This window comes from Canis lupus, chromosome 33, assembly GCF_048164855.1.
Source record: "Canis lupus baileyi chromosome 33, mCanLup2.hap1, whole genome shotgun sequence".
NCBI lineage: Eukaryota > Metazoa > Chordata > Mammalia > Carnivora > Canidae > Canis > Canis lupus.
In genome coordinates, this window is record NC_132870.1 from 5,232,359 (window position 1) to 5,247,316 (window position 14,958).

Consider the following 14,958-nt stretch of genomic DNA (forward strand, 5'->3'; position numbering starts at 1 on the left):
ATATCTTTCTTTTCCTTTTTCTTTTCTTGCCCCAACCTACTTAATACCAGTTCCTCTACTCTTTCTACAGTTGCATTGACATAGGATTTGAGCAATGCCCCTCTTCAAAGCTAAAACTCACTTAATTCATATCCAAATTTGGTTTCTTAAAATAGCAGAGAGAGCTACAGCCTTGGGGAGTGAGTGAGCATTGAACTCCCAGTCAGGTGACCTGGGCACTAATCCTGATTTTGCCAAGTAATAATAGCCGTGTGAGTCAGAACAAACAACCTCTCAGAATCCCAGAGTCTTCATCTTCATAATGAGTCCACCTTACAGGTATGTTGAAAAGGGAAATGTAGTGAAAATGATCATAAGAGGCACAGGCAAACAAAAATAACATTATTATCAAAGGAACAAACCAAAAACATGTCTAATTTGACTCAATCAGGAAATGTTTTAGGAGTCTTTCTTTTGAAATACATCAAAAGCTATACCTTAATTGTGTCATCTACAAAATGAATTAAGTTGTATAGCTCAGATAACTGGACTATACTGTACAGAAGTTTGTTTTTTTAGTGAATTTTGTTGGTGAAATGTAAGTATCTGACCATGACTGATAGAGTTTGAAAAATTTTTATTAAAAGACTATATATGGTCATTATATAACCTACTCTCTCTACTTATGTAGCTTTTTTCATGATAGCATGAAAGCTTCCTACCTTATGAATCCTGGAATCAATCTTAAACAAGGAATGGACTTACTGATTATTCAAAATATTCAGATGTAGATTTACATTATTAGCCAAGTTTGATTGATTATTCAAAATATTCAGACATAGGTTTACATTATTATCCAAGTTTTTATTTTTAAACATCTAAAGAACACTGAGCAGTTTATACTTTGTTTCTCATCACCTACAACTACAGAGTCCTCGAAACACCTAATCATTGCTCAAAGGGAAGAATATATAATTTGACTTATCATGCATTTATAATAGACCTGAATCCAGTGCCTACAGTGATAATCCACTCTTTTCTCATAGTATTTCCAGACAGTGGGTCACCTTTTATCAGAAAGTTTTGGAAGAGTACTTTATATACATACTTGATAGAACAATTTTGTCCACTTTACTTTCTTATAAGATAATTTTTAAATTTCCCCTTCTTTGGGCAAGGCAATGTTTGACTCATGGCATTTCAAGGAAACTATCTACTTATCTTCTGGTGGTTGACTGATTCAGTCAATCTTTGAACAAATATTTATTGAGGAACTAGTATGCACCAGGTAACTTTCAAGGGTTATTCCATTTCACTGTCACCACAATTCTGTAAGGTACATAATATCCTCCACTTTCAGTGTAAAGATGCCTGGACAGAGACAGACCAAACAAAATTCTATGAAAAACATACAGAGGCTTTCTATCATCGTGTCTTCATGGAATTAGTTTGCTCATTTAAGCAGACTGGGCAGTAAACGTCACAATCTGTCTTGAACAGTTTTTCAGTGATGCCTTCTTCACTGTGGAAAGGCACTTGGGAGTCACTGTGTCTCCACTAGGAGTGCTCAATTAGATTTCCACATCACACTGCCAATGCTGTTAGGACTCAGAAGAGGGCACAGGAATCAGCAGCATCCTATCTAGAGAATTTGCCCGCTGCTGACAAAGTTTGTCAAAAATTACTGTTGTCTGTTAAGACAACTTTAGATAGAGATCCCAGCTACTTCCAATGACCAAGGCAGACACATTTTCACCATAATAAACTAGTAGGCAGAATTTCTAGGTATGGCGGGAAATCTCTTTGAGTCTCCCTTCCTTGAGGAAAGGGCAAAAGTGCACCTCCTTTTGAGAAATGCTCCTGCCTTTTGAGAAGAATGCTCCTGCCTTTTGAGAAAGACATATCTCCTGTATGCAACAAAACCAACCTGCAAAAAGACACTGTAAAGAATTTAGTAGGCTGAATCAGAATTGGGGTGCTTATGGATTCATAAATTATCTGCCCTTCTGTTTTTCTGGCTCTCAAAAAGGATGTTGGCAAGTATTTTACTCCTTGGTTTCCTGCTTTTTTAACTCATAAAATACAAGTTTCAATATTTCTCACCAAGTGACAAATGTAAAGTGTTTTGGAATTTTCAGAGGAACAGTGTTTTTGCAGGCACAGCAGTTTGCCAAAAAAATCTGCAGTTGAAGTCTGAAAAAGTATGCGACTTTAATTAAATGACCAGGCAAGAAGTGTATCATTTCTACATCATGTGTAGGCATATAATTTTTTAATTTTACATTGCAATAGAACTCTGCCCCTGAAACATTCATAATATTGCAATTTGGGGCTTTTGTTTGGAGTGGGAATGAACTGAATCACTCATTCTCAGATAAAATGCACACAGTCGAGAGCTCCATGACTATCTGTGAGACAGATGGGAACTCCTGATGCATACCAGGCCGCTGTTCTTCAGCAAAGAAAACAAAAACCCAGGTGCAGAATGTATTGGAACAGTGCAGATGGTCCTTCCAGGGTGTTCACTGTTTACAAGAAAAAGGAACGGAGCTCTCATCATTGAGTGACCACTCTTCCTGGGGATCTATTTCCCCCAGCTGGTCTCAAGCAGAATATCCCCCCAAAGGCCCAAGCAGCAGCTGTCATTGACCTCTGCCCCTTCAAAGAGAGAGGCTGGGTGGCCGCTTTCACCCTGTCAAGATGTGCTAATTATGTGAATGTTGAGAATCAGAGCCTACATACTAGGACAGTATTTCTATAGCGGGTGTGCCTCCCACACATCTTTCTCTTGCCCTTAAGTGTTTTAAAGGAAAACAGTTTCCATCTGTTTCTTTACAGATTACTGGCATCTTTTCCATCTAGTTGTGTGTTATCAGCTCCCAGTTATGTCTGAAGTATGCCATTATTTGGGGAAGTAAAAAGTCAACCGTAGGAAGATGGATTTGGTAGGAGCGGGAGGGTCCTCTAGATAGCTCTCCTGTGCCAGGTGTATGTCCTTCATTTACAAGCATGGCTGCATCTGCTTCATCACATCATCACAATAACTCCTAGAGGAGAACACTCTTGTTCACATTGGGCAGACAAGTCAACTGAGACTAGGGGAGACTGATACAATACTCTCGTACTGTACACACTCTCTAGTCTCTCCCTTCCCCATTTCATCTTTGACACTACCTAGTCAGTCTTCCTAAGATGTAGTTCCAATTGTTTTTACTCCAGTGCTCCTCCCTTGAATAGTCAATGAAGTACAAACTCCTCTGTCTGCCTTTTAAGATGTAGCCTCAGCCTGACCTTCCAAGTGTATTTTAAACTCCTTACCAAGGCAAATCTCTCCAGCTACATCCCGGGTTTCTGCCCTTCCTCCTACAATTAAGATTTCTCTGATTCATCTATCTTCCCCTTTATTCTTGCGTCCTTCCAGGGAGATCAGACCATATTTCACAGATCAGCACAAAGGTCATCTCTCTCAGGAAACCTTTTTCCTTGCTTTTATATGTGTTAAACCCTTTATAACTTAGCATGTTAAACTTGGAGCTCATCAAAATCCACTAAAGATGATGCTGAACCATGTATGTTCACATTGAAAAGCATACTAAAATTCAATATTATTATGATCTCCACAGAACATTGTATTATGCATCATGTACGGAGAATTAGAGAAAATAGGTAAATTTTTAAAACTCTTTTCTGAGCTGTCTTGAAAGAGAGAGAGGCAAAGAGAAGAACATAGAGTCATATAAAAAAAAACAAACACTAAGCATGGAGATAATAATATGAAATTGAGTTTCCAAGTAACAATATATGGTCATTCTGTTTTACCTAGAGGCGTTGACATCAAAAGTATTTAGATACATATATTCTTTAGAGATGGCTCAGATGAAAGAAAATTAATATTGCATCCCTACAAATGATAAGAACCTATTTATTATCTCATCTTACCACAAGCAGAGATGTATCAATAAATGTTTAACAATAGGCTCTGGAAAGAAAAGAGGCCTTGATCTGTAGTCTTTGGCAATTTCTTTAGTGTAAATATTTTCATTACTAATATTTCAATCCGAACTTACTAATGTAACATCTCTGACTATGGAACTAGAAGAGATGGGCACTTTGGGCTCTTATGAGTTGGTTCAAGTCTCCTCCAGCACCCCACTCAACGATCCAATTAGTATCCCTATTCAGCAGATGACAAAACTGAGTCAGAGGCTTTATAACCTGTGCAAGATCACATTGTAGACATATGGAAGACATATGCTTTTAGTCTGACATGTTACATTGCAAATCCTACTTTTCTCTGCTAGAATACATTATCTGAATGATGTCAAGGGACTGAATTAAGGCAATTGAACGTAGTCATTCTTGAGTCCCCTGATGCTTCTACCAGGAGTAGGGAAGTAAACACAAGTGAATAGTCACATAGTAGACAGGTCTTCAATAAAATATGTCAATAAGGGAGACATATCTGGTAGCATCTAGTGATGCTTCTCAGAAAGATAGAGAGAGAGATATGAGCAGGAATAGAGCTGTTACCTCTCACATGATCTTCTCTCTACCTACCCAAGCCCTCACTTGTCACTGAAACCACTACTTCCCTTTAGCCCTTAACACAGCCACATAATTAGTTTCTCTTTGTAGTTTGTATTTTTTTTCTATATTTCTCTTTTATCCCTTCTTCCTTCAATCTTTCCTTCCTTTTACTTCCTCTCTGCCTTCCTATCCTTTCTTCCAGCCTTCCTTCCTTCTCATTTCTTTTTTCCCCCAACTACTATTTTATTATTGTTCTTTCATCATCAAGGCTCTGAAATAATACATGGTACCATTTGCCAATGTTGCACATCACACATAATTCATTCTGCATTGTCTAGAAAGTATTTGGGTCAAACAGGATATTAAAAAGTAGTCTCAAAATCAGAATCTGTTAATGGAGCAGGCAAAAGTGTGTTGTGAAGGTCAAATGGACTTACCCAGAGGCACATAAAACATTCCTATTAAAAGTTTGGAGTGAAAAGTTAATTTCCAGGGTATCAAGCTGAATTTTGATTCTTCTCAGTACATACAAACCAAAGTTAAGTCCAAACACTGATGCATATAACTCTCGGATCCCATTATCTTGCAGAGAAAAGAATTATAATACTATAAGTCATGGACAAAGTATACTTCCTTTTATTCTCATCATGAACTTGTCCAATACACCATTTAACACTAAAATGAATTTCTAACTTAGCCTTCATAATAAAAAGGAACAATTCCCTGGTAGTTGACAATGCACATCAAATGAAATACAAAACAACCCATGACAAAAAGAGGCATTCCAGTTCAATCAAATAGGGCTTTTAAAAAGTCACATACTCAGGAATCATTTTGTAGCCTGTTGCTGTTGTCTTAAATATTCCTAAGGGGAGAATTAGCCTCCTCTCCCACCCACCAGCACCCTTTTTTACATTTCCCATTTGTCAAGCCATTTGTCAGCACGCAGTGGTATCCAAAGTGCCTGGACTTTGTCAGATTCTCATCTGGAAAACACAGCAAAGCTGTCTAAAGTCACTCACACAGCCACCTCCTTACAATGAACAGAACCCAGCTGATGTGCAACCTGCCACTCCTGACCCACACTCGCAGCACAAAGCACTCTGAGTAGCTGTGACACATCTATCTAGAGGACCATTAAAAAAAAGTGCAGTAACAGAAGGGACAAGAAGCAGGACTCCAGACCTGGCTCTGAGTATCTCCAGGCCTCAGTTTCTTCATCTTTAACATCAGACAAGAGCCAGATGATTATACAGGTCGTTTCCAGCTGAAAAACTCTAGAATGTAAATAAAAGCATCACCAGGCTGGGGTTTACTTTTTTAGCTGCATAGATAAGATTGAAGAATCGAGACATATTTTTTTTTATTTTAATCTGGGGGCTGTTTGCCCTAAACAGAAAGAAAAAAAGTGTAGGGTATGGCTGTGTGCTTTGGAACTTTACTTCGTCATTTTGGAAATTCTGAAACAAAGGGATACATAATAAAAGATCTCAGAAAGGATGCTACCTGTCCATGCATGAGAGAAGGAACTCGAGTTCCTTCTCTGATATCCATTTAGCACTCACTGTGGCTTAGGTGTTTAAATAGGTACATAGAAAAGATAGGGCCTCTGAAGGCGGCAGCATCTTGGTAAGGTCACTATCTTCTACAGTTTAGTCCTGAGAATTCACAGTCTGGAGCATTTTGATAAATGTTTTGCTTCTCTTTGACAGGAATAGGTTCCAAGAGCTTGCCTCACATTGATGAAGTAATAGTAACTGCCACATGAGGACCATATTAGGTACTTTCCCTATAATATATCCCTTCTTACAAACTGAGGAACTGAAGTTCAGAAACATTGAGAAACTTGCCTCAAATTCCTAAGAGTTTAGAAAGAGGTAGAGCTTGTGTCAAACTCTGATCTAAGTGTAAAGTTATATTCCCCAGTATTCCAGCACACTGTGGGGCCTGGTCTAAATACTACCTGCATCAGAGAATTGCTTGGAGTGTCTATTAACAACATAGGTTCCTTGACTTCAGGCCAGATCTTCCAAATCTCTTTGTGTGTGTGTGTGTGTGTGTGTGTGTGTGTGTGTGTGTGTGTATGTGTATGTGTATGTGTTGTGGGACAAAAGGGGCAGGAATCTAGTTTGTTTTTTTTTTTAACAAGTTTCTTGAGTGATTGTTTCATATATTCAAATTTTAAAACTTTTGCATAATACTATATGGCCTTCCTAAGTGAAACTCACAAGAACCTGCTATCACCCAACAATCATAGGAAGAATTATAACAAGAAATCTCAATGCCAGGAACATTGTAATACTCAAGTTGGCTGGCCAGTCTATTTCCTTCCCAGCACATGAGAAACCAAACTCCTCTCAGCAAAGGGCCTAGTGAGTGAGCATGGAGTAAGTACAAAGGGGTTTGGATGAACTCAGGGGTAACATTAGTCTGTCTCCACAAGGGGATCAATCTGACAAGGAGGACCAGTTTGCTCAATCCTGTTTATGGCAGCAGGTCTAACTTTGCACCGATAAATCCTTGCTTTTTGTCTACCCAGGCCAATTCCAATCTCCTATTGATACACTCTACACCAATCAGGTGGTGAATTTCTGAGGGTTACATGGCTGTAAGAAGCAGGACTGGGATTTGAACACATGCAGCTGAGCCCCAGATCACTCTTATCTACCCTGCCATTGCTTCTAGGAATATCTCATATGCTTATTTTTACTACTATTTTTTGATGGAACACAGATCTCTACATTTAGGTGACATTTTAAAGAAAAGATTGTGAATATAACAATTAAAGGTACAACTGGCTCTGCATGATATTTGTCATACCTGAAAATGAGAATGGCCTGAAAAAAAATGAAATTTTATTTATAATATCCATTTGTCATGTTTCCATAAGCATAGTACTCACCCTTACTCAGTGATGATCTTAAAAGTACATACTATAAATGCTACACATAAATTATCACTAGAAATATAAAACCAATTGTATAAAACAGTGTGATGCATCACTTCTTTCCCCTAGTTATCTCATCCCTCCTGATGAGATAACTGGGTGTCTGGGTGTTTTTACTGATAAATTATTTCACAATCACCAGAACTTAAGTGAATTTAGACTTTATCTTTTTATTTTTTGTTTGTTTGTTTTAGATTTTATTTATTTATTTGACAGAGAGAGAGCCAGAGAGCACAAGTAGAGGGAGAGGGAAAAGCAGACCCCCCACTGAACAGGATGCCTGATGTGGGGCCTGATCCCAGACCTTAGGATCATAACCTGAGCTGAAGGCAGATGTTTAACTGACTGAGCCACCCAGGAGCCCCAGAACTTAGACTTTCTATTTCATGGTACCACTCTTACTGTATCACTGGTGATACTGAAGATGGGTTCCAAGTAAGCTGAACTCATTTATACATTTACTTTAAAAAGATTCCTTTGAAGATCAATAACATCAGAAGATGAGGGTCTGCAAGAATGATGACAGGCCAGATACAAGCTCCATTTCTTCTCTTTTGTGTGAAGATGCAACTTATACAACATCCTGAAATTTCAAATAGAGACAGAGTAATTTGAATTTTCAAAAGAAGTGACTTAGGAAGCTATAACCTCTATTGGAATTCGGAACCAGAAAAGGTTTATTCCTGAAATGTTTCTCTTATTTTTAAAAAAACAATTTAAAAGAGCAAGAATGGGAAACCTGGGTAGCCCAGCGGTTGAGCATCTGCCTTTGGCTCAGGGTGTGATCCTGGAGTCCCAGGATCAAGTCCCACATCGGGCTCCCTGTGTGGAGCCTGCTTCTCTGTCTCTGCCTCTCTGTGTGTCTCTCATGAATAAATAAATAAAAATATTTTAATAAATAAATAAACAAACAAACAAGAATTGGGGCATTTGAGTCGCACAGTCACTTAAGCGTCCAACTCTTGGTTTCTGTTCAGGTCATAATCTCAGGGTCATAAGACTGAGACCCACGTTCTGCTCTGCTCTCAGCATGAAGTCTGCTTACCATTTTTCTCTCTCCCTTTCCCTCTGCCCTTCCCCATCACTCTCTCCCTCTTTCTCTCTCAAATAAATAAATAAATCTTTTTTAAAAGTAAATAATAAATAAATAAATAAATAAATAAATAAATAAATAAATAAAAATAAATAACCAAGAATTTGTTTTCCCCTTCACGTTACTTTGATTTTATGTTTGATTGATAAATAACAACCAGGCTACAATATTTTACTTATTTAAGAAAATTTCCAGCAAACTTATCCCAATTGAACAGGCAAAATATACTATAATGCTGCATCAAGTCTAGACTGAAGTTAATTATAAATAATACAAAAACCATTTTAGACTTCTTGCTCTACGAGGTAAGTCAAGCATCTCATCAATTGATATATTATCAAGAGATTAAACACTACAACCAAATCAATAAAAGATTAAATGATTCAGTTCTAGGTAAATGACAATATGAACACCAATACCACCCTGAAAAAAAGAGTATCAAAGAGTCTCTCATTCTAGAGGAAGAATATCAAATATGCATCTTATGCATAAGGTCTATGGTTAGCCTCTTGCACTATTGGTGGGAATGTGAAATGGTTCAGCCACTCTGGAAAACTGTGTGGAGGTTCCTCAGAGAGTTAAAAATAGACCTGCCCTATGACCCAGCAATTGCACTGTCGGGGATTTACCCCAAAGATACAGATGCAATGAAACACCGGGACACCTGCACCCCAATGTTTATAGCAACAATGTCCACAATAGCCAAACTGTGGATGGAGCCTCGGTGTCCATCGAAAGATGAATGGATAAAGAAGATGTGGTCTATGTATACAATGGAATATTCCTCAGCCATTAGAAACGACAAATACCCACCATTTATTTCGATGTGGATGGAACTGGAGGGTATTATGCTGAGTGAAATAAGTCAATCGGAGAAGGACAAACATTATATGGCCTCATCTATTTGGGGAATATAAATAATAGTGAAAGGGAATAAAGGGGAAAGGAGGAAAAATAAGTGGGAAATATCAGAAAGAGAGACAGAACATGGAAGACTCCTAACTCTGGGAAATGAACTAAGGGTGGTGGAAGGGGAGGAGGGCGGGGGTTGGGGGTGACTAGGTGGCGGGCACTGAGGTGGGCACTTGACGGGATGAGCACTGGGTGTTATCCTATATGTTGGCAAATTGAACACCAATAAAAAATAAATTTATTATTAAAAAAAAGGTCTATGGTTAGCATTTTGAAGAGCATGTATAAGATACAGAATCTTCCAAGGTTTTCCAAGACAACCTTGATTTCAAACATCCTGCCCTATTCACCCCAGGTAATTACTGAATGGCTCCTATGTGCCATACTATTTGTCAAACTATGTATCCTAAATTTTGCTTGGAAAATATGATCAGAATAGGCTTTTGCTTCATCTACCATCATTGGATTTTGTCAGGATTTCTTTTCAAAACGTACTTCACAGAACTTGGACTTGAAGGAGTCCATTGTAAGAGTTAATGTTTCTGAAGCCAGACTGCCTGGATTCTTAACATAGTCCCTACTTGCTACCTACTTGCTGTATGACCCAGGGAATGCAATTTAGCCCCTTGGAGACATAGTTTCCTCAACTAGCAAAATGAATACTAATAATAGGTGTCGTATTGGGTTGTTAAGATATTAACTTCTCAGTAAATATTAATTCAATATTTTATCTAAGCTATTAATCAATTTAATTGACCATTGGATGAGACCAATACAGAGATACTACCATTTTACTTCAAAAATGGCCTCATGATAGGGGTGCCTGGGTGGCACAGTTGATTAAGCATCCAATTCTTGGTTTTGGCTCACATCATGATCTCAGGGGTGTGAGATTCAGCCCCAAGACGGGTTCCATACTCAGTGTGGCGTCTGCTTGAGAGTCTCTCTCCTCTTGCCCTTCCCACTTGTACTCTTTCTCTCTCTCAAATAAATCAACAATTTTTTAAAAAAAACTGGCTTCATATACTATAAGAGGGGTATACAATTTGTACTTGAACTATGGATTTATTGATATGCTAGATTATCTTACCTTCTACCTTGCTTTTAATTTATAATATATAACTCCTATATTATTATATAAGTACCTTAACAATGTGAGAAAACATTCTTGTCAATTTCTTGTTGCCAGTATCTTATTACTTTAATTGCTCATTAAAGGAAAACCTTTCAGGATGGCATTATCGCATCTGCCTCATTATCTGTCTCCATATATTTTTAAATGAATGGAACTGCTCATTACACCAGAACCAAATTATTTCAGGTATTGCATCAAGGATATATTTGTTTACTCTTCTCTTCTTTGGTCTACATCAATATCAATACATACTTAATATCAGATATTCTATTTTTAATGTCTAATAAAAGGTTGGCAAATGAAATGCCAATATGGCATACATTTAACTTGGGATAGAATATATTTATACATGACTTTTTTTTTCCCCAAAAAGACAACCTGAAAAGAAGGAATTATGTTGAAAAGTGTATAAGCAAGAAAATCTGAGTTCAACAAATAAGAATCCATTAATTCTTGAGAAGTAATTGTTATAGTAAACAACTACAAAGAAGCCAACTAAATGATGCTTGTAGAAAACCAGTTCTCATGGGTCCACTATGGAAGGACAGATGGTATAACATGAGGAAACCAACTGTGTAGTGCTGAAGTAGAGTCAAAGCATTAAAGGGGGGGAAAGAAAGACTTATTCGGTCATGTGCAGAACAACTGTAACCCACACAATCTAACATAAGCATATCCCAGTCATACAGCCAATAAGCCTCACTCACAGTAGGAATTAAAGAAATGTGAGTTGTATGAAGAAATAATGAATGAGTTTGATCCTGAACTACAAGAAGGTAGAAAATGCAGAATAATGTGTTATATGTGCTTTTTATTTGTTTGGTTTTTGGCATAATGGCAATCAATTAATCTACCTCTCTAAACCTCAGTTCCTTCTTTAGGAAAATATATATAGTAATAATACTATAATTTAATGCTCCTTCCTACTCCAAAGGGCTATTGTAAATTTCAAATGAGAATATTCTGGAATTTACAAATGCTATACACAATTAAGTAATTTTTATTTCATTTCCTTGAAAAAAGTAAAAAGCCACTGGTATATTTATAAAGATTCTATCCCTTTCAATCTGCCGTTATATATCTAGAGGTGTGAGGATGAAGTTAAGGGTAGGATGGAAAAGGAAGAAATAAGTATACCTATGGAAGGAAGGTAGAGAATCTTCAATTATCCTTCCCCGTGATGGTTTAGAGAGACTGTCTACAGAAGCTGTGAAGCAAGGTAAGGAAGTCAGCATTGTTTTCCTCTGTAAGTCAAGCACTGGATGGCTTATATGGAAGATGACGTGGTCCCTGAGGAGAAAGGTGAGAGATAGCAGTTGGCAACAGTAAGTTGAAGAACAGTCATCACAAATTCAAGGTGTGAAAAGCACTATTAGTCACACAGGGCTATTTCAAGCTTCACTTGTAGTCCTATCAAGCAATATGTGAGAAATGTAGCCTCCTTCCCTCCACTTTCTGAATGCAGAGGGAAGACTGTTCAGAAAGGGGAAACAAAGAGTTTCTTGTGTTAAAATATTAATTATTTGTGGGTGGTGCTTTCTAAACATAGCCAGGAGTTGTTATTGAAATGCAAATGTGAAAAAAAAAGAAATGCAAATGTCTGTTTATTGCCCTGAGGGACATGCTGTTAAAAAAAAAAAAAAAAAAAAAAGACAATACCCAGGGCTGGAAATTGCCCCATGGGCCAAGGGCAGATGTTGGGCAAGAGCACAAACCTGAAGAGAGGACAGGAAGAAAGGAGAAGGGGCAGGGAGGGGAAAAAAGGTCAGAAAGAAGTAGAAAAGGCCAGAGTGGACATCCCACGAGAGCTGATTAAAAAGTCACAGCTGAGCCCAGCCTTTGTCAAATCCAAGGAAGAATTCACTAGATTTAACGGGTAGAGTAGTCAACTAGTGAGGATTGGAAGACTCTTCCCAGTAGAAGCAAATATGATAAAGCTGATCTATTCTGCCTTCATCCTATGAAATGATATTGTACCCGGTAAGGTAGGGCCCAGCTATTCCTTCCCCTTTTACTATTAAGTAAAAATTGACCTAGAAATAAAATAGCCTTAGGGCACCCACATACAGAGCAGAATAGCAGAATCACTAGAGATGCGATAGAGAAGAGACAGAAAAAGCTGAGCTTATGAAATACTTAATGGAGAGCTTTCCCACTCAACTTTTTTGCTCACTGAATGGTGGAAGGAGAAAAAAACCTGGGAGGCCCCCCTAGGGCCCCTAGGGGCCCTAGGAAGGGGCCTGGAAGAAATAGAGGGAAATCAAATAAGCAAACTCCCATTCTTTCAGCTTTTCCTCACTTTAGCCATGCTGGAATATTAATAAAAACAACAACTAAAAACAAATGAATAAACAACTAGATATATTCGTGGACTTAGATGCACTCAGTCAATCATGCACCCTTGCTATATCAGGACAGCTTAATATACAAAGGCAAAATATTCAGGAAACTTGAATATGCTACAGTTTGGCAGGGAAGCAGAGCTGGGACTAAATTCATACCTGCTTGTCTCCTTTAGACTCAAAGTGCCTCCATATATGACTACTATTTATTCAACATCCTTTTTGTACTAAGCACTGTTCACTGTGTGGAATGCTGGAGCAGTAAACAAGGTACTCAACAGGGAAACACAAGACAGCACAGTTTGTTGGGAGTGGGACCGGAGAAGACTGCAGGCTCCTCTTGGCTGTGGAGAGACTTCATGAAGGAAGTAAGGGCTGAGCAGGAGTTTGCCACCTGTACCCTGCCAAGGATGACTTTCTTGGAAGAAAGAACTGACTAGTCATCAGCAAACTAAACCCCACTGGATTGGCATTTAAATGTTGTATTTTGAAAGGAATCTTAGAAGTCTTAAAGTATTTTGTCCCAGAGAATAGACACATTCTTTTGAGAAGGGGTAAAAGGATGTGAAGAAACTATGCTCCTTGAGAGAAATTAAGAAATTTTATGAAAGCCTTAAAAATAGGTGAACAAGATTCACATTCTCATAGTATCTGAGTAACATAAAGGATGTGTTAAAATAGTGACTTACTAATTCAATATTTTCACAAAATATATGAGTTCTTACAGGTTTTTTAGTGTGTTTTATTCTTTTTTGTTGTAGTTATTCTACTGAAAAGACCTAATCACTTAAAAAATAAAAAAAAAAAACAAGTAAAGGATTCTGTGAATTGTATGAGTATTTAGAAGCCTCTTAATTTTTTAGATGCTTCTAAATCAATCAATGTTTTGCTCCTATGATTGTAAGAATCAGGATAATTAGAGTTTGGTTTTTGAAATGGTAATTACTTGATCCTGTTCCATAACTGTATTCATTGATACATGAGGATTCATAGTAGCCCTACTAGGAAACAGTTTTTGCCATATATCCACCAACATTAACATTCCAAAAATATGTCCTATTCTTTCTTTGAGATATAGTTTATAACATGCATTTTTTGTTTTAATTTTTATTTGTTATTGAAGTATAGTAGACATAAAATAGTTTCATGTGGTTATCCCTGGTGACTCAGTGGTTTAGCACCTGCCTTTGGCCCAGGGCGTGATCTTGGAGTCCCGGGATCAAGTCCCACATCGGGCTCCCTGCGTAGAGCCTGCTTCTCCCTCTGCCTGTGTCTCTGTCTCTCATGAATAAATAAATAAAATCTTAAAAAAAATAAAATAGTTTCATGTGTTCAGCATAGTGATTTGACAATTCCATAATTATGTTATACCACAGTAAGTATAGCTACCTTCTGTCACCATATAAAGTTATTATACTATTATTGACCAAATTCCCTTTGCTATGTTTTTCATCCCCATGACTTACTTATAACTGGAATTTTGTACCTCTTAATATCCTTCACCTATTTCATGTATTCACTTATAATATATATTTTTAAAGGTACCTTTTAGAAGTGATATATGGGAACAACATAGTAAGACTTGCATTAAATGATCTTTAAAATACAATGAAGTGATACAGTATCTTGAAAGAGAAAAAAAATCTACAATTTGCTGAGTTTCTGTGTATCAAGTACATTAGATTACCTTATTTAATCTGTATAATAGTCTTTAGAAATAGAGTCAATTCTTTGTTATTCATAATAGTCACCTTTTATAAAGTCACCATAAACACTGTATTGGAGGATATAGAACCAATGTTCTATAATGTTCCGGGTTAAAGAAATATGGAGTTAGGTTCCTGCAAATCTCTGATCATAGTTATTTTCCATAACCAGTGAACACATAGCTTTGCTTTATGTGTGTTTCTGCTTAAAGACACCTTATCTATTATATGTTGTTCATTTACTAATGCTGAACTCATGGCCAACATTCAAGCATAACTCATGTGTGATAAAGTTTATATAACTCATGTGTTTTCTC

The 14,958-nt window shown here is 37.4% G+C and overlaps 1 protein-coding gene across 1 annotated transcript in view; it reads left to right on the plus strand.

Moving 5' to 3' along the window:
• The window catches only part of CFAP299 (cilia and flagella associated protein 299), a 628,121-nt gene that overhangs the window by 613,005 nt on the left and 158 nt on the right, over nucleotides 1-14,958 (plus strand). The window lies entirely within an intron of this gene.